Genomic DNA, 20357 nt, shown 5'->3' with positions numbered 1-20357 from the left:
CCAAGTCGTGTGCTTCAAAATGACTGATGATGTCAAAAATAGAATGTCTGAGTTTTTGGACACGGGCGTGTCTAGGCCGTGTGAGGGACACTGGCGTGTGCTTGGCCGTTTGAAACCCCTGTAGGTTTGAAATGAAAAATAAATCTAAATAATTCAACACGGGTGAGGGACACTGGCGTGTCCCCAAGCATACAGGCATGTGTTTTGCCTCTACACGGGCGTGTGAGGCATAACCCTAGGAACTTTACTAAAATTTTCTATAGTTTTTGGTTTAGTCCCGGATCGATTTAATGTATGTTTTGGACCTTGTAGGTTAATAGGGATAATATGATGTTGTTTGATTGGCTTTAAATTAGAATGAAACTTTATAACCTATATTTTCTAAAATGTCTGAGTATGTGTCCAGTAACGCCTTGTACTTTGTTCGGGTCTCGGGTACGGGTAAGGGGTGTTACATTTAATGGTATCAGACCTATGGTTTAGTCGATTCTCGGACTAACGTAGCATGTAACGAGATTAGCTATACATGCCATTATACAAACTTTGATAGTGTGACATCTCTTAACTTTTAATTGAATTTGAATATAGTAAATGTCTTCCAATCAAGCCCAATATGAGTTTGAGGGAGCCGAGAGCCATGCTTCAGCTTCTGTACAGCGAGCTGTTTCTAGTAGAGTAGAAAACCTATGTCTGAAGACCGAGAAGAGGCGAGAGCAGCCTTTTTCGATATGATGGATGAGTGGTTTGGGGAATACCTGAGAAACAGCCTTGAAATACCATGCCTACCTCCACCTACTAACCGACCTGATGAAGTACCAAGGGTTGCTGAACCAGTGAGAATTGGTAAGGCCCTAGTGGATAAACTTAGGAAATACGGGGCTTAAGAGTTTAGGGCTAAGGTTGAGGATGATACTAAACGAGCTGAGTTCTGGCTCGAGAATCCTGTACGAGTTTTGGATGAATTGTCATGTACACCCTAGGAGTGCTTGAAGTATGCTGTATCTCTTCTGAAAGATACTGCATACCACTAGTGGAAGACGGTGTCTTCAATGGTACCAAAGGAACACGTTACATGAGAGTTCTTCCAAGCTGAGTTTAAAAAGAAATACATCATTCAAAGGTTTTTAGACTCGAAGCGATAGGAGTTCTTGGAACTCAACCAGGAAATAAGATCGTATCAGAATATGAAAGGGAATTTGTAAGGCTGAGTCAGTATGCAACAGAATGGGTCCACTCAGAGGTAGAAATGTGTAAGCGCTATCAGGAAAGCTTGAATGAGGAAATTAAATTGTTGATCGGGATCCTTGAGAGACAAGAATTTGCTGCATTAGCTGATCGGGCCAAGAAAGCCAAAGAGCTTAACAATGAAAGAAAGAAAGCTAAGAAAGAAGCTCGAGTTTTGAGTAAGAGCTCTAGTGGCTAAGCACACTCCTTTCCTACAAAGAAATTGATAAGTCATCAAAAATGCTCCACTTCATCGGTAGGATATTCGGGTAGAGCAAGAAGCTCCAAGCGATATAACCCGAAGACTTCTTCCCCTATGGTAACTAGTGTGTAAAGCGTAGATGATCAAAAGCTGAAGTGTAAAAGTTGTAACAAATTTCACTTTGAAGAGTGCCGAATGAAGAGTGGTGTGTGTTTTAGATGTGGGTCTCTTGACCAATTTCTCAAAGACTGCCCGGAGCGAACTAATAAAGAGGTTGGGTTAGCCCAGCAGCCGAATGCTCCTATTTCTCGAGGTAGACCCCTGAAACATCCCAAAAGTGCAAGTGGCAGTCAAACTATTGCTAAGGATGCTACTGTAAAATCGGAGGCTCGAGCCCCAATAAGGACTTATGCAATACGCGCTCGAGAGAAAGCCTCTGCTCCCGATGTCATCACGGGTACAGTTTCTATCTATATGTAACGCCCCAATTTTTGGGTTTTCTATGTTTCTGTAATTTTTAAATTTTGTGTGTGTTCGGGTTGGTTAAAATATATATTTTAGTAGGTTAGTGGGCCTCTGGAAGGCCCAAACTTAAGTTAAATCCATGGTAGTCTTCGGAATTTTAATTTTATGAACAGGTAATGCAATTGCCGTTTGGGCTTTTAAGGGTAAAGGGATAAAAGATGACACAAAAAGGAGTGTGGTGTAGTGGCAAGGTGGTGCCACTTAGGGGACAAGGAAGTGACGCCATAGAGGAAGCAACGGTTCCAAGGTTCAAGTCTTGGCTCTTGCAATATATTTTGGTTTTTCTTTTCAATAAATCTGGAAGCAAGTAGGTGCGCTTTAAAGTTTAATGTGTTGGATTTATGACACAAATGAGTTGATGGCCTAGTGGTGGTGGCGTGAGTTGGCATGTGAGAGGACTTTGGTTCGAGCTGTAAGGGATTCGGAGTGGCCACATCATCTGCAAAATTGGTTTTTCTAAGTTAGTTTATTTTTATTATTTTTATATTTTGATTTAATTTTGGGTTTTAAGTTGTAATAAGGCCGCTATTTAAATTTCTTTTTCCGCTATGGTTTTATTTTTTGATTATACTTATACGATGACGAAACTGCTAGTCTTAGGCCATGCGGGTTTTCAAAATTAATGAACGTTTTCAAGTTACAACAAGCACAACAAATGGATAGCCTAAAGATTGATAAATCGGCTTTTCATTCAACCGCTGTTTTTACAAAGACCACCCCAATCACCTAAACCAGCGAATGCATACTAAGTCGTAAGTCCATGTGACACGTTAGATCTGGCCATAACGTCTGGGCCGGGTTTGAGATGTTACATTTAGTGGTATCAGAGCCAAGTTGCAACAACTCGATTGTGGAACGGGTCTAAAAACGGGAGTTTGTAAAAAAACAGTGAATAAAGGTTTTCGAAAATCTTTTTTTTTTTTGGAACTTGATTATAAATTGTTTTCGAGAATGTTTCCAATATTTTCTCTTTACAAATAGATGATTTTAAAGATTAAAATCGGTTTTCTAAAATGAGGATTTTTAGAAGGTGGCACACCGAATCTCCAGCCCAAGTCTGTAAGTTTTCTGAGCCTTTCTGATTGTTTCTGAAATATCTATTATATGCTTGTACAAAACCTTATCATGGTACTTTAGTTAGGGTAACACTTGGAACTATAGAAACTCTAATAAGTAGATCGAGATCGTAGCTAGGCTACATAAAAGGAAACAAACTTAAACTCAATTATTATTATTCATAAGACATCGTAATAAACACTGAAATATTAAACTGATTCATAAAATTCTTAATCAAATAATACGAAATGAGTACACGAGCAGCTCGTGGAAGAGGCTGTGGACGTGGCCGAGGTAATGCTCAGGCTGAATCTTTATCTTCAGGACATGTGCCGAGAGCAGATGCATCGGTACCACCGGCAACAGAGGTAGAGTCTCATGATCGAGTGCTGGGGACGATGCTCTGTCCCAGCCAATACTCCGAGTTTTGGAAAGGGTTGTTGGGGAAAGTACGGGAAACAAAATTCAGGGGTCTATTTCTGAGCGGCTCCGGGCCAATGGAGCAGAGATATTTAGGGGTGTATCTGGTGTAGCTCCGAATGTGGCTGAGTATTGGTTAGAAGCCACAGAGCGGATTATGGATGATCTGGACTACTCTATGGAGCAAAAGCTGAAGGGAGCCATATCATTACTTAGGGATGAGTCTTATCAGTGGTGGCTCACAGTGAGAGATGGAACTCCTGTTGACAGTGTGACTTGAGAGCTGTTTAAGACAACCTTCAAAGGAAAGTATGTTGGGGATAGTTACGTGGACGCTCGTCGGAAAGAATTTCTGAACCTGGTCCAAGGGAGTAAGTCAGCGGCTGTGTATAAGTCTAAGTTTCTGAGACTGAGCCGGTATGGTTCTAGGATTGTCGCTACAGAGTATGAGCGTAGTGTACGCTTCGAGGATGGTCTGAGAGATGAACTTAGGGTGCTGATTGCTCCGCAGAGGGAGCGTAAATTCACTGCTTTAGTGGAGAAAGCTAAGATAGCTGAGGAAGTGAAGCATACAGAAGGACAGAATCATGAGAAAGATCAAAACCATTTTAGGAGAGATTCAGGACTTTCAGGTGGTATGAACAGGAATGTTAAGAGAGTAAGGGTAATGGAGCCAGTTCAAGCAGTACCGATGAATGCTGTTATACCGTAGGGTTGTAGAAATTGTGGGAAGATGCATATGGGCGAGTGTCAAAAATGTTCTGGTGCTTGTTTTCGATACGGATCTATGGAGCATAGGGTTAAGGATTGTCCCCAAGAACCAGATCAGGTTCAAGTTTTAGAGCAGAGGGTCGCTCAACCAGTGAGGGGTGGACCATAGTTTCCAAAAGGACGTGGGCAAGGCAAAGGTGGTAATAGAAACGGTCGAGGAAGAGGAGCGCTTGGGAGGGTGCTGGATTTGTTGAGGTCGTCAGCCGGTGTTGGTGTATGCAGCTCGTCGCCGAGAGAAGGGTGATGCACTTGACGTCATAAATGGTACGTTTCTGATTTCTAGTATGCCATACACTGCGTTGATAGACGTTGGATCTACCCATTCATATGTTGCATGTGCTATATCTTGGTCACTGGGTGTGCGCTCTAAGGAGATCGTGAGTGGGGTATCTGTACTAAGTCCTTTGGGTCACTCGGTTAGGGTAAATAAACTGTATAGAGATGTGCCTATAGAAACTCAAGGAAAAGTTTTCTCTAGAGATATGATGGAGTTACCTTTCAGAGAATACGATCTTATTTTGGGAATGGATCGGCTTGTTAAGCATAGAGCTACTCTGGATTCTGCTACTAAGCGAAGGTGTTAAAGACCATAAAGGATGAGGAGGTTGTGATGATAGGCGAGCGTAGGGATTATCTATCTAATGTGGTGTCAGCATTGAGAGACGAAAAGTGGATTCGAAAGGGATGTGAGGCTTATTTGGCATTTGTAAGCCAATCAGAAACTGAGGATCTGACAGTGGATAAAGTTAGAACCGTCAAGGATTTTCAAGATATTTTTCCAGAGGAGTTTTCTGGGTTTAGCTGGGTACTATAGAAGGTTTGTGGAAGGATTTTCTGTGATGGTAGTGCCTTTGACAAAGCTTCTAAGGAAGGGAGTACCGTTTGTTTAGACTGAGGAAAAACAGGAATCTTTTGAGAAGCTGAAGAAAGTTCTGACGAAGGCACCTATACTGATTTAGCCGGAGTCTGGAAAAGATTTTACCGTATGCAGTGATGCATCACATGTAGGGTTGGGCTATATGCTGATGCAAGTGGGTAAAGTGGTTTCTTATGCATCGCGACAACTTAAACCACATGAAGTTAACTATCCTACTCATGATCTGGAGTTGGCAGCGGTAATCTTTGCGCTTAACATTTGGAGACATTACCTGTACGGAGAAAGGTGTATTATATACACAGATCATAAGAGTCTTAAGTACTTGCTGACTCAGAAGGAGCTAAACCTTAGGCAGTAGAGATGGATAGAGTTGCTTAAATATTATGACTGCGCGATTGAGTATCACCTAGGCAAAGCTAATGTGGTGGCTGATGCCCTAAGTCGTAGAACTGTATCTGATCTGCGAGCCATGTTTTCTCGTTTGAGTCTGTATGACGACAGTAGTCTATTAGCAAAACTGCAAGTTAGGCCAACCTGGGTGGATAAGATTAAGGAAAAACAGTCGAAGGATGAGTTCCTGGTTTCTCGATTCTAGCAGGTTAAGAATGGGGATACTTCTGAGTTTGGACCGAACAGTGAGGAGTTCTGTGTTTTTGAGGTAGAGTTTGTATTCCGAAGGACTCTTACTTGAGGCAAGCAATTCTGAAAGAAGCTCATGGAGGTCTGTGTGCTATGCATCCTAGAGGGAGTAAAATGTATCGCGACTTAAAGGAGTTGTATTGGTGGCCTGGATTGAAGCGAGAGGTAACGAAAGTTGTGGGAAAATGTCTGTCTTGTCAGCAAGTGAAAGCTAAACATCAATTACCTTCCGGACTTTTGCAGCCAGTGAAAGTACCACTTTAGAAGTGAGAGAGGGTAACCATGGATTTTGTGAGTGGGTTACCCTTGACACCGTCGAAGAAGGACTCGATTTGGGTAATTGTGGATAGGTTGACCAAATCTACTAATTTCATACCTGTCCGCACTGATTATTCACTTCAGAAGTTAGCCAAATTGTATGTGGTGGAAATAGTGCGACTTCACGGAGTGCCAGTGTCAATTATTTCTGATCGAGATCCTAGATTCACATCTCAGTTTTGAAAAAAGTTGCATGAGGCGTTGGGTACGCGGTTGAACTTTAGTACAGCCTTTCATCCTCAGACTGATGGTCAGTCGGAAAGGGTTATTCAGATTCTGGAAGACATGTTGAGGGGATGCATTATTGACTTTCGAGGCAGTTAGGAGGATTACTTACCATTGGCAGAGTTTGCATACAATAATAGTTATCAGGCAAGTATTCGAATGGCTCCTTATGAGGCACTGTATGGGCGAAAATGTCATACACCTAGTTGTTGGACCGAGTTGGGTGAACGACAGGTTCTTGGACCTGAGTTGGTGGCAGATACTGAGGATAAGGTCAAGTTGATTAGAGACCAGTTGAAGGAAGCATCCGATAGACAGAAGTCATAAGCAGATTTGAAGTGCAATGAAATTGAGTACTCTGTGGGTGATATGGTCTTCTTGAAGGTTTCGCCTTGGAAGAAAATATTAAGGTTTGGAAGGAAAGGCAAGTTAAGTCCGCGGTTCATTAGGCCTTATCGGATTCTTAAGTGAGTGGGTCCAATGGCTTATCAGTTGGAACTACCTCCAAAGTTGGATAGGATTCATGATGTCTTTCACGTCTCCATGTTAAGGCGGTATCATTTTGACCCTACTCATGTTGTGCCGGTTGCAGAGATCGAAGACCAAATAGACTTGACTTTTGAAGAAGAGCCTGTGCAGATTTTGGATCGAGATGTTAAGATTTTGAGGAGGAAATCAGTTCTGCTAGTAAAGGTGCTGTGTAGGCGTAATCATGGCAGAGAGGAAGCTACTTGGGAGCCAGAAGTGGCGGTTGTCAACAATATCCTCATCTGTTTGATTCAGGTAAAATTTTGAAGATGAAATTTCTTTAAGGTGGGTAGAGTTGTAACGCCTCAATTTTCGGGTTTTCTATGTTTCTGTGATTCTTAAAATTTGTGTGTGTTCTGGTTGGTTAAAGTATATATTTTAGTAGATTAGTGGGCCTTTGGAAGGCCCAAACTTAAGTTAAATCCGTAGTAGTCTTCAGAATTTTAATTTTATGAACAGGTGATGCAATTGGCGTTTGGGCTTTTAAGAGTAAAAGGGTAAAAGATGACACAAAAAGGAGTGTGGTGTAGTGGCAAGGTGGCACCACTTAGGGGACAAGGAAGTGACGCCATAGAGGAAGCAAGGGGTCCAAGATTCAAGTCTTGGCTCTTACAATATATTTTGGTTTTTCTTTTCAATAAATCTGGAAGCAACTAGGTGCGCTTTAAAGTTTAATGTGTTGGATTTATGACACAAATGAGTTGATGGCCTAGTGGTGGTGGCGTGAGTTGGCATATGAGAGGACTTTGGTTCGAATCCCTTGGCACGCAAAGGTTGATTATTTTGCTATGTTGGGACGGCAAGAGTTGGTGTTGGTTTTAAACTCTGGTGATGGAGGGATCCCACATCGGGAAGCTAACATAAGAGTAGATGGAGAGCTGACTTTAAATAGAGCAAACCATGAGGAGAGTAGGCATACCCTTCTTGGCTAATCCCTTTCGCTTTGTGACGTGCTCGTTTGGATTGGGCATCAGCTAAGAGTGTTTGGAACGTGAATTAACTGCAGTCTCCTAACAGGTGTATATTTCTCATTACTCTAGCAGTAGGACAGCTATTTCGAGCCGCGATGGGCTGAAATAGGCCATGTGGTCCCAATGGGTCCGTAGGCCTAAGTGGATAAGTTGTAGAATTACCAAAATACCCCTAGTTTGTAAAACTACCAAAATACCCCTGATTTGTGAAATTACTGAAATACCCTCGACTTGTAAAATTACCAAAGTACCCTCAATTTACAAAATTACCGTTTTACCCTCGATTTACAAAATTATAGAAATACCCTTGTAAGGTAGAATTACAGAAATACCCCTGTAGGGTAGGACTACCGATTTACCGCTAGAGGGTAAAATGACTATTTTGCCCCTCGTGCGTAAATGACTTGTGTGATGATTGGGTTAGTTGACGTGGATTTATGTTAGTTATCATTAATTCGTAAGTCTAATGTGTTAGTGATCGATTGTAGGATCATCGCGTGGGAGATATCGTCATCAATCGTCATCAACCAGGTGTGTAAACGACACCCTCCCTTACACTAAATCGGTAAAAGCCGAAATACCGAAACATTGGTATTTTGTGAACTCGTGAGCATGCGTGTGCTCGTGAGACAGTTGTTAATGAATATGATGCATTTGGATGATTAGAGTGCAGAGTGTGCATTTTCGTGCACAACGATATTTTTGGGCTTAATGGGTCGAAAATTGGCCAATGGGCCAACGGGCCCATTTTGGTAAAAAGACAAGGTAAGTACTTCTGATTACTTGGTAAACGTTAGAATGAGCATGAAATCTTAGCAATAGGTAATAATTACTGAAATACCCTTATGCATACAAAATTACGATTTTACCCCTAGGGTTATTTTTTCTAAAAAGCATGATGTTACATTTACGTATCGTATGCCATAACATATTATTTACATTGCATGGGACATGGGTTTATATTGATGGAGGAAGCGTTACGGCGACCTCATTTGCAATCTGTGGCCTCGCCACATATATTTGTTCTGGTGACTTCGTCACAATATCTGGCAGCCTCGATGCAATCTGGTGGCTTCGCCAAATATATATATATATATATATATATATATATATATATATGTTCTGGTGGCCTAGCCACAATATCTATATTTGGTGTCTTCGTCACAATATCTGGTAGCCTTGCTGCAATTTCTGTGGTGTGTAACGGTTGGGTAGGTCGAGTAGTCTCCCCACATGGTATAAGGTTGGTACGGGGTGTTATGGATGGCTCTGTGGTGGGATTTCTGCATTCATGATATATTTGTTCTATATCTGCTATGGGCCTATGGGTTTCATTCTAATTTCTGTACTGGGTCAAGGCCCAGATAAGTCTGACTCTGTGGTTTGATCTTTTTTGGGCTATGGTTGGGTTATGTTACACACTGAGTTTACCGAACTCACCATTTATTTTCATCTCTGCAGGAAATCCCCAACTATAGTGGGCTTTAAGCTGTGAGAGATTCGGAGTGGCCACATCATCTGCAAAGTTGGTTTTTCTAAGTTAGTTTATTTTTATTATTTTTATAATCTGATTTAATTTTGGGTTTTAAGTTGTAATAAGGCCGCTATTTAAATTTATTTTTCTGCTATGGTTTTATTTTCTGATTATATTTATACGATGACGAAACTGTTAGTGTTAGGCTGCGGGGGTTTTCAAAATTAATTAACGTTTTCAAGTTGTAACAAGCACAACAAATGAATAGCCTAAATATTGATAAACCGGCTTTTCATTCAACCGCTATTTTTGCAAAGACCACCCCAATCACTTAAACCAATGAATGCATACTAAGTCGTAAGTCCATGTGACACGTCAGATCTGGCCATAACGTCTGGGCCGGGTTGGGGTGTTACACTATAATACTCGTGTTATTTCCTTAATTGATCCAAGATCAACCTATTTGTCCATTTGTATGAAATTGGTGTCTAGCATAGATATGTCTGTAGAGCCTACGGAATTTGTAATTAAGGTGTCAAACCCTCTAGGCAAGTCAGTCCTAATTGATAAAGTCTGTAAGAATTGTCCCTTAATGATTCAAAGTCATTATTTTTCTGCTAACCTTATGTTATTGCCATTCGATGAGTTTGATGTAATACTTGGCATGGATTGGTTAGCTATGTATGATGTAATCATAAATTATGGTAGCAAGTATATCGAATTGAAATGCTCAGATGGTGAGATTCTCCAGATTTATTCAAGTGAGTTGGATACTCCGTCAGTTGTGATTACTTCAATGATGGCTCAAAGGTATATGAGAAAAGGATATAAAGCCTACCTTTTTTTCATGTTGAATACTAAAGAATCTAAGCTGAAGTTGGAATCGGTACTAATGGTATGCGAGTATCTGAATGTGTTTCCAGAAGAGCTACTCGAATTATCTCCTGTTAGAAAAGTAGAGTTTGGGATTGAGCTAGTGCCTGGGATAGCTCCTATCTCTATTGCTCCATATAGGATGGCGCCAACCGAACTGAAAGGGTTAAAACCATAGCTACAAGAACTGATAGATAAAGGTTTTGCAAGAGCAAGCTTTTCGCCTTAGGGTGCTCCAGTATTATTTGTAAAGAAGAAAGATGGTTCGATGAGGCTATGTATAGACTACCGATAACTTAACAAGGTAACTATCAAGAACAAGTGTCTGTTGCCAAGGATTGATCATCTGTTTGATCAATTGAGAGGAGCCACTATATTTTCAAAAATAGATCTAAGATCCAGTTACTACCAGTTCTGAGTTAAAGAGTTGGACATGCCTAAGACCGCTTTCAGGACAAGGTATGGTCATTTCGAGTTCCTGGTCATACCTTTCGGTCTAACGAATGCCCCAGCCATGTTTATGGACTTAATGAATCGTGTTTTTTTACCATACTTGGACAAGTTTATTGTGGTATTCATTGACCATATTTTGATCTATTCCCGTAATGAGTCTGAGCATGCTGAACATCTGAAGACTGTTTTACAAACCTTGCGAGATAAGAAATTGTATGTTAAGTTCAACAAAAGTGAGTTCTAGCTTTGAGAGGTAGGATTTTTTGGTCACATTGTATCAGGTGATGGCTTCCGAGTAGATCCAAACAAAATATCTGCTATTGTCGGGTGGAAGTAGCCGAAGAATGTAACCGAGGTTAGAAGCTTTTTGGGCTTGGCCGGGTACTATCAATGCTTTGTAAAAGGATTTTTGATGATTGCAACTCCTTTGACGAAGTTGCTGCAAAAAGACGTTAAGTTTGAATGGTCAGAGAAGTGTCAACAGAGTTTCGAGAGATTGAAGACACTGCTAACCGAAGCTCCAGTACTAGTACAACCTGAGCCTGAAAAGGAATTTGTGGTCTATAGTGATGCATCCTTGAATGGACTGGGCTGCGTACTAATTCAAGAAGGTAAAGTGATAGCCTATGCTTTGAGGCAACTGAAACCACACGAGAGAAATTATCCAACACATGACTTGGAGCTAGCGGCCATTGTATTTGCCTTGAAAATTTGGACCCACCATTTGTATGGTGAGACATGCCGTGTATTCACTGATCACAAGAGTTTGAAGTATTTGATGACTCAAAAGGAATTGAATCTGAGACAGGGAAAATGGTTAGAGTTGATTAAAGATTATGAATTGATCATTGACTACCACCCGGGAAAGGCGAATGTGGTCGCAGATACACTAAGAAGAAAATCCTTGTTTGCTTTGAGAGCCTTGAACATGCAGTTGGCCTTGTTTGATGATGGTTCAGTTTTGGCAAAGTTAAGAGCCAGACCAATGTTTCTACAAGAAATATGTGCAGCTTAGATCAATGATAGTGATTTACAAGGCAAGAGAACTCAATACGAGTCAGGCACCGAATCAAATTTTTGGATCGGTATCGACGATTGCTTGATGTTCAAACATAGGATCTATACCGGGATACGACGTGTGACAGCCCAAAATTGACCCTAGTCGGGATGTGGTTTCGGGACCACAAAACCGAGGCATAAAAATAATTTAAAATTTATTTTGATGCCTATAATATGTGTGTGCTCATGTGTGACATTTTTGATGATTGATTTAGTGTTATAAAGGTGAATTTCACTAGAAGGGACTTAGTAGTGAACTTTGAAAGTACGATAGGGAAATGTGTGATGACTAATTAAAGCATGCATGCAAAACTATGGACTTGCATGTCAAATTTCCCCAAAACAAGCTAGTGGCCGCCATGACATGGTTTATGGGCAAAGAAAACATGTTGAAACATGTTTTGTTAATGCATGATGAATTAAATGATAAAATAATTAATGATGTTGGATGAGAAACAAAAAATCAAAAAATAGCTCATCCTTTCCCCATTGCCGTGCAAGTGAAAGAAAAACAAGAAAAAATTGTTCATCCTTGTTCTTTCCTTTTGGCCGAAAATACTAAGGGAGGAGATAGGATTTTTGCTTCATGCTTGGTTTAGAAGAGATCTAGAAGGAGATTTGGCTAAATTTGCATCAAGATTAAGGTATGTATGAGGTTGTGTTAGGAGTTTCATGCATGTTTTGGTTGCTAACTTGATGTGCATGTTAGCCATGGTTCAAATCCTTGTTATGCCATGGAAATGGCATTTGGCCAAAGTTGTTATTGTGTTAAAGCCATTGCATGCTAAATGTGAAGCTTGCTAATGATGCATGCAATGATGGATTGACTACTCTTGAAACTTCTTTGTACCAATTTTAAGTAAGACATTGAGTTTTTTTGTTTAACCATGATTGAAGTTGAAAGGGCATGATTGTGATGTATTCGCCATGATGCATTCATGAGCATGGTTCAATCTTCTTGCATGTTAGTTAAAATTTGTGTTTTGGATGGCTATGGACACCTTGAAATTGACCTTGCACTTATATGTGTATATATGATTGCACATGATATTTTGATTATGAAGAAAGTGATGAATATGTTGTTTAAAGAAGAAGTTTGTTGAAGAATGTTGTGAAATTTGCATGTACATTCGGCCTAGTACACATATGATGTGAAAATCTTGCAATTTATTTTTGATTTTATGCAAGAATGACTAAGCATAATCGGCCACATGAGGGGAATTATTGTGCATGCATTCGGTTAGAGGCAAGCTTAATGATGCCTATTCTTGACTTAGGTAATCGGCTACCTTGTTGTGAGCTAAGGCCGAATGTGTGCGTAATTAAAGAAAATTGACTAAAGTGCTTAGTTATGTGATGTTGAATCAATGATATGTGTATTCGCCAAGGCTAGCAAGCGAGACTTTAATAAATTGAATTTGTTTGAATTAGCTCAAGAGCTTAGAGGGCCACAATTGGATAAGGGGAAGGAAAAAGTGATCGAATAGCCGTCAAAGCCGTTCGACAACATCGGAGGTAAGTCCTCAAGAAATGACCCTACTCGAATTATGTGAAATGAAAAATTGATGTGTAATGACTATTGATTTATGTGTGTATGAGTATTTGAATGATACCCGGGCTAAGTTCAGAAGGCGATTATGCTAGTGATATGTTTGTGTTTGAGCCTTAGTAACGAAAATGAAATATGAATGGGAAATGATTATTGATGTATATGTGTGCATGAGCAATTGAATGATATCCGGCTAAGTCTCAAGACATTTATGCTGGTAATTACATCCGGGTTAAGACCCGAAGGCAATTGTGCTAGTGACTACATCCGGGCTAAGACCCAAAGGCATTTGTGCAAATTGTGAAATCCGGGTTAAGTCCCGAAGGCCTTTGTGCGGGTTACCATAACCGGGCTATGTCCCGAAGGCGTTTGAACGAGTAGCTATATCCGGTTAAACTCCGAAGGTATGTGATTTGAAAATTATAAGCTTGCTGGAAAATTTTCAGCTAATGCACTTGTGAAACTTCCCAATAACAAGGTATGTGTTGTGTGTGCTTTGCGCTAGGAGTAAGAGCGTATGAATATTCGCTCCTATGATGGAACGAGTTATCGGCCTTAACGAAGCCGTTATTTGTGTATGAACATAAGAGTTGGGATGGTGAAGTAAATATGATTATGTGAATGTGTATTAATGAAATGATTCATTTGGCTATGTGAATGTAATGCTTTGGTTAAAGCTGATTTTATTGCTTGAGACTTACTAAGCATAAAAATGCTTACTCCGTTGCTTTGGCTCTCTGTTTTATAGATTTTGCTCGGTAGCAATCGGATTTGGGATCATTAAAGTCAAAGTCATCTACACTATCAAAGCCTCCATTTTGGTATAATTTTGGTTGAACTTTGAAATGGCATGTATAGGACTACCCTAATGTTGAAGGTCATGTACCTTTCGGTTTTGTGTAAGCTTGGATAGCCATGCGAAAATGGCTTATATCGTTTTAGTATGATTCTATAATAGTTTGTATGATAATCATTATGGGGTATGAAATTGTTTGAAAGGATTAGCCATTGGAATGGTTAATCATAATCACACTTTGTGCTATGTGTGCAAAAAGGGCCATTTGAATCGTGGAAATCATGAAATAGGTAATGGTTACTTTGAAAACAGATGCTGGCAGCAGCAGTGGTGTGGTTTTGAAAAATCACCAAAATTTGTAGGAATGGTATTAAATAGTGAATAAATTATGTAAATGAACCTTAATGAGTCTACTTTCATGTGGAATAAACGAAACGGTCATAGGAGTTACATGTTAAGAGATATTAAAGCTATTGTGAGATAGGGCCAGAACGGTTTCTGGGTCCCCTGTCGCAACTTTAAAAATTTATTATAAATTATCCAGAAAGAATTAGGAGTCATGCCTTATATGTACAGATTCCATTTTGAGTCTAGTTTCATTAGAAACAAACGGCACCAGTATTAAAGCCCTGTACAGAGAGATATTCAAGTTGTAACGCGCGAAGGTCAGATCAGTCGATCCCTGTAACATGGGTGACTTTAACTAATAAACTGTACCAATTGGCCCGACCAAAAATTCTAGAAATAAATCCATGGATGGATATATGAGTCTAAATTCAGGGAAAATTTACGGAATCAGTTTCCGAGTTTTGAAACTTGAGATATGATTTTTAAGGTGACAGTGACGCAGATTTCCAGCCTGTCTGGAAATGTCAAATTGGTGGGTGAAATATGTGGATTTGGCTTGTTAACCCCTCGTGTCCGACACCGGCGATGGTCTCGGGTTTGGGGTGTTACACGACGAGCTTATTTGATAAATTTTGCAAGAGGCACATGATAGCCATTTGTCTATTCATCCGGGAAGTACCATGATGTACAATGATTTGAAGAAAATGTACTGGTGGAATGGCATAAAAAGAGACATCTCCGAATTTGTATCGAAATGCTTGATATGTCAAAAAGTCAAGGCTGAACACCAAGTATCTTCAAGTTTGTTACAGTATGTGATGGTCCCCGAGTGGAAGTGGGATAGGATTACTATGGATTTCGTGATGGGATTACCATTAACCCCAAAAAAGAAAGATGTTGTTTGGGTTGTGGTTGATAGGCTAACGAAGTTGGCTCACTTTATTCAAGTACGAACTAACTACTCACTTGACAAGTTGGCCGACATGTATGAATTTGAGATTGTGAGATTACACGTGGTACCGTTATCGATTATTTCATATAGGGACCCAAGATTCACTACGAGATTTTGGAATAGGCTGCAAGAAGCCTTGGGTACAAAGTTGAGTTTTAGCACAGCCTTCCACCCGCAGACTGATGGTCAATCTGAACGGACGATTCAGATTCTTGAGGACATGTTACGGTGTTGCGTCCTTGAATTTCAAGGTAGTTGGGAAAAATACTTTCCATTGGTGGAATTCACCTACAACAATAGTTTCCAGACGAGTTTGAAAATGGCACCCTATGAGGCCTTGTATGGTAGGAAGTGTCGAACTCCACTGTATTGGATAGAACTCAAAGAAAACCAGATTCACGGAGTTGACCTAGTTAAGGAAACTAAGGAAAAGGATAAAATGATACGGGATTGCTTGAGGGCGGCATCGGATAGGTAGAAACCATATGCTGATTTAAAAACAAAAGAGATCGAGTTTCTAGTTGGAGATAAAGTGCTCTTGAAAGTGTATCCATGGAAAAAGGTATTGAGATTTGGCCAGAAAGGCAAATTGAGTCCATGATTTATTGGACCATATAAGATCACTAAAAACTTGGACCATTAGCCTCCTGTTTAGCATTGTCACTTGAATTGGAAAAGATTTATGATGTATTCCATGTATCCATGTTGTGACAATATCGATCAGACCCCTCCCATGTGATTTCACCTACGGAAGTTAAAATTAGACCGGATATGACTTATGGTGAAGAACCGGTCAAGATTTTAGCTCGAGAAGTAAAACAGTTGAGGAATAAGAATATAGCCTAGGTGAAAATTTTATGGCATCAGCACGGAGTGGAAGAGGCTACATAGGAACCTAAAGAAACCATGAGAAGTCAATATCCGAACCTGTTTACTGGGAAGACTTTCGAGGACAAAAGTCCCTAAGGTGGGAGAATACATCCTGAAATAGTCGTTTCGAGACCACAAGTCCGATGTTAAAATAATTATTTCATGATCATTATGAGGTTTAGGATATAAAAATAAGCATGTGTTAAAGTTTCATGAAGAAATTCTATGTGTAAGGTGTCTAATTGGAAATTAGGGACCAAATTGAATAAATTGCAAAACTTGGATTCTAGAAGACATTTGTATGAAATTACTTTTGAATATTAATTAGAGGACCTTAAAGAGTAATTTACCCAATTTTTAAGTTTTTGGACAAAAATGGGCATGCATGGAAAATTTGGAAATGTTAGTAAGGAAGGGCATTTTGGTCATTTGGTTAATTAATGTAATAAATAGGGAAAATCAAGAAAAAATTCACTCATTTTCTTCTCCATGCTGCCGAATTTGAAGGGGTCTCCATAGCTAGGGTTTTCCAACATTTAAAGCTTGATAGTAAGTGTTCCCTAGCCCCGATTTTAATGTTCTTCGTATTTTTAAAACCCTCGTAACATGCTCTATCAATTTCTACCCATATTTCAAGCTAGGGTTCATATTAGAAATTTGACCCATGAATGAGATGATTGTTCTTTGATGATTTATGGAGGATTATAGAAGTGGGATGTTGGATAAACATCTTTTTCTAGGTGATTTTTCATGAAAACACCAAAAAGGGACCTGATTGAAAAATGTATAAAATGTGGGGTAAAAATGTGAAATGGAGGAAAATGTGGGCTAGTATGAGCTTATAATACATTCGGCTAAGCTTGGGTATCCAAGGAATTTCATTCATTTCATCATATGAGCCTAAGGATTAATTTGTAAAAAAATGTGAAATGTTAGGGCCAAAATGGTCATTATACCCTAGGGTGAGTTTTTGCCGAAATTGAATAATGTAAGGTATTAATGATTTATTTTTACTGATATAGACCCCGAGGAAAAAATTTCGGAGGTCGACTGTGGAAAACGAAAGGTTTCGGAATAACCGAGACATGAATCCGATATGACTACTAGGTAACTTCTTATAACCCGAAGTAAACTCTTAACATACTTAAATATGCACGTTCTTGAATGAATGAATATTTAGATATTCATGGCAACATAATCCATGAAATGTCCTAGTGTAATGGAAAGATCATAAATATCTCAGGTGAAATAAAAAGGGAAATCTGATGGATAAATTATGGCTTACATGACACGAGATCCTGCACGTGTTGCAGAAAAGAATTTAGCCCGGACAGATAATCCGATGATCTCAAAATAGGAAGGATCTAGCCCGGACGGGTGTTCCTTGAGTGATTGAGCCTCCCGAAGAATATGGGTCCATTAAGGATTTAGCCCAGACAGGTAATCCGATTGAGGACTGAATTTAGCTTTGACTAGCAATTCAAATCCGAGCTTTTGAAAGCAATTGTCGTTAGAAGGGATTTCCGACATTGCTCTATGAGTCATTACTACAGGGGATTTAGTCTGGACTGGTAATCCAGCCGTACAATGTAAGGCTCTCGGGAGTGCGTGATTGTGATGATTACTTGTATGACTTGACAATAATTGTGTCATCCATTGAGATTTTTGAGAAATTCAACAAGTTTTTAACATGAGAAATAGAGATGAAAATATTGAATTGATGAGCTCATCTAAGAGTAATGATATGGTGCATAGTTATGAGACTAACTTGATGATTGAGTGCATGAGATAGGGAACTATTTCATGCTTGTTGGAATTGCCTAATATGGTTGTATGGTAATTAACTGGTAAGTTTACTTTCCCGTTATCTTGACTTACTAAGCATATAAATGCTTACCCCCTTCTCTTTTCCCTATTTTACAAAGCTCGTGGACACGTGAAGATTGAAAGACGGTTGGAGAATCAACACACTATCGACTTGTTCCGTTTGGTATATAGATACTTTTATTTTGTTTAGGGGCTTGTATAGGGTTTTTGGTTATTTTGTTGTATGTTTAATTTGGCTAGCCAATGTAAGGACTTAAATGGTATACTGTGTAACACCCCGTACCCGAGACCGTTTCCGGAGTCGAACACGAGGTGTTAACGGACTTAATTCATTAATTAAACAGCTCATACAATTCATTTTAAAATTTCCAGACAAGCTGGCTAACTGCATCACAGTCGCTTTAAAAATCATATCTCGAGTTACGAAACTCGAAATCCAATTCGTAAATTTTTCCTGAAACTAGACTCATATATATATCTACTAATTTTTTCTAGAATTTTTGGTTGGGCCAATTAGTACAGTTTATTAGTTAAAGTCTCCCTGTTTCAGGGTTCAACTACTCTGACCTCTGTGTATTACGAATCAGATATCTCCTATACAGACCTTCAATGACTATTCCGTTTGTCTCTAATAAAACTAGACTCAATAAGGAATCTGTACATATAAAGCGTGACTTCTAATTATCTTTGTAAAATTTATGGTGAATTTCCAAATTTAGAACAGGGGATCCAGAAATCGCTCTGGCCCTGTTTCACAAAAATTTAAACATCTCATAAAATATAGCTCATATACCTGTTTTGCTTATTCCATATGAAAATAGACTCATCAAACTTCGATTCCATAACTTATTCATTATTTAATTCCATTTCTACTATTTTTAGTGATTTTTCAAACTCACGTCACTGCTGCTGTCTGAATCTATTTTATGGTAAATTTTACCTATTTCATGGTTTCCATGGATTAGCTAGCAATTTGACATACATAATACCAAATATGATCATGATTAGCCATTCCAATGGCTAATCATTATAACATTCTATTTCCATACCACTCAATAACCATATCATAAGACCATACATATAAAATGATTATAATGCTATACATGCCATACTCAAAATATACAAGCCATTATGCCAAGATGGTATACGGATAGTGTGAGCGTGCCTCCGACCGTTTCCGATTTCCGAGCTGGCTTGTCAACACTACAAGGAATGAAAAGGAGGAGTAAGCATAAATGCTTAGTAAGCTCACATGCAAATAGCAAGTAACATAACCATATAAGCAAACATAAAACATCATTTGCATAATCATCACCAAGACATTCATATCACCTTTTCATTTATCATCTTACCATATTGTTGTTATATCGAGTTTTCAACCCGAGGGTTAAGTACATACCTGTTCAAAGTATCCATTTCACAACACTTACCAATCGTCCCTTTCATCTTGAGTATTCCTCCATTTGAGTAGAACTTTACCCGTTGAACACATCGGAATATAATTGGATACATGGAAAGTTTGCACATAAGTGCCACATATGTAGCCAAGCTACCATGTAACCCGCCCATAAGTGAACTCGGACTCAACTCAACGAGCTCGGCGTTCGCATCCATAAGTGAACTCGGACTCAACTCAACGAGTTCGGATGCCTAGTTACATCTCACGAACTCGGACTCAACTCAACGAGTTCGGACGTCGCATCCATAAGTGAACTCGGACTCAACTCAACGAGTTCGGATGCTCAACCATCCTAGTGACATGTCACTTGTATCCTCATCTATTCCTAAGGTTCAAACGGGCTTTTCATCGAACACTTATCCTTGCCGTCTTCCGTAGAATGCCAAATCAATACTCAGTAACAATTATATTTAACAAGTAGTTCGCATAATTTGCATATTATTTGAAATTAACCACAAGCATACATTTCATAATAAAATTCAGCATAACATATAATTAACATCAATAACTTAAAAATAACCATTATGCTACATTATTTACACATGAACTTACCTCGTATGCGAAAATGGCTATTTTTACCATTTCGTCCACCACTTGGTATTTTCCCCATTTTAGCCCGAATTTCAGTTTTCCTTGCTCTATCATTTAAAATATAGTCTAATTAGGACTCACATTATTCAAATTGACCCAAAATCATATTTTGGAAAAATTACAATTTTGCCCTAAACTTTTGCATATTTACACTTTTGCCCCAAAGCTTGTAAATTAAAATTCAGCCTATTTTCTTATGTTTTATGACATGCTGATCATTTTTCCTTCTATGGCAACATCAAATTCTCACTCTAACATGTACTTATGACTATTAGGTATTTTTACCGATTAAGCCCTTTGCTCATTTTCACTTAAAACCGAGTAGCACAAGTTGTCTAACATAATTTAAA

The 20357-nt window shown here is 39.2% G+C and overlaps 1 long non-coding RNA gene across 1 annotated transcript; it reads right to left on the bottom strand.

Moving 5' to 3' along the window:
* Positions 1-19013: 19013 nt before the first annotated feature.
* Positions 19014-20086, bottom strand: LOC128285475 (uncharacterized). The gene is made up of 2 exons (XR_008275936.1): positions 19969-20086; positions 19014-19160 (listed from the first exon to the last, which is right to left on the bottom strand). It is a non-coding gene; the product is annotated as an uncharacterized LOC128285475 (long non-coding RNA).
* Between the last annotated feature and the right edge of the window lie 271 nt (positions 20087-20357).

The sequence above is a fragment of the Gossypium arboreum genome, chromosome 2, assembly GCF_025698485.1.
Source record: "Gossypium arboreum isolate Shixiya-1 chromosome 2, ASM2569848v2, whole genome shotgun sequence".
Classification (NCBI taxonomy): domain Eukaryota; kingdom Viridiplantae; phylum Streptophyta; class Magnoliopsida; order Malvales; family Malvaceae; genus Gossypium; species Gossypium arboreum.
Note: the sequence above shows the minus strand (reverse complement) of the source record. Positions and strands in the feature narration are given on the sequence as shown.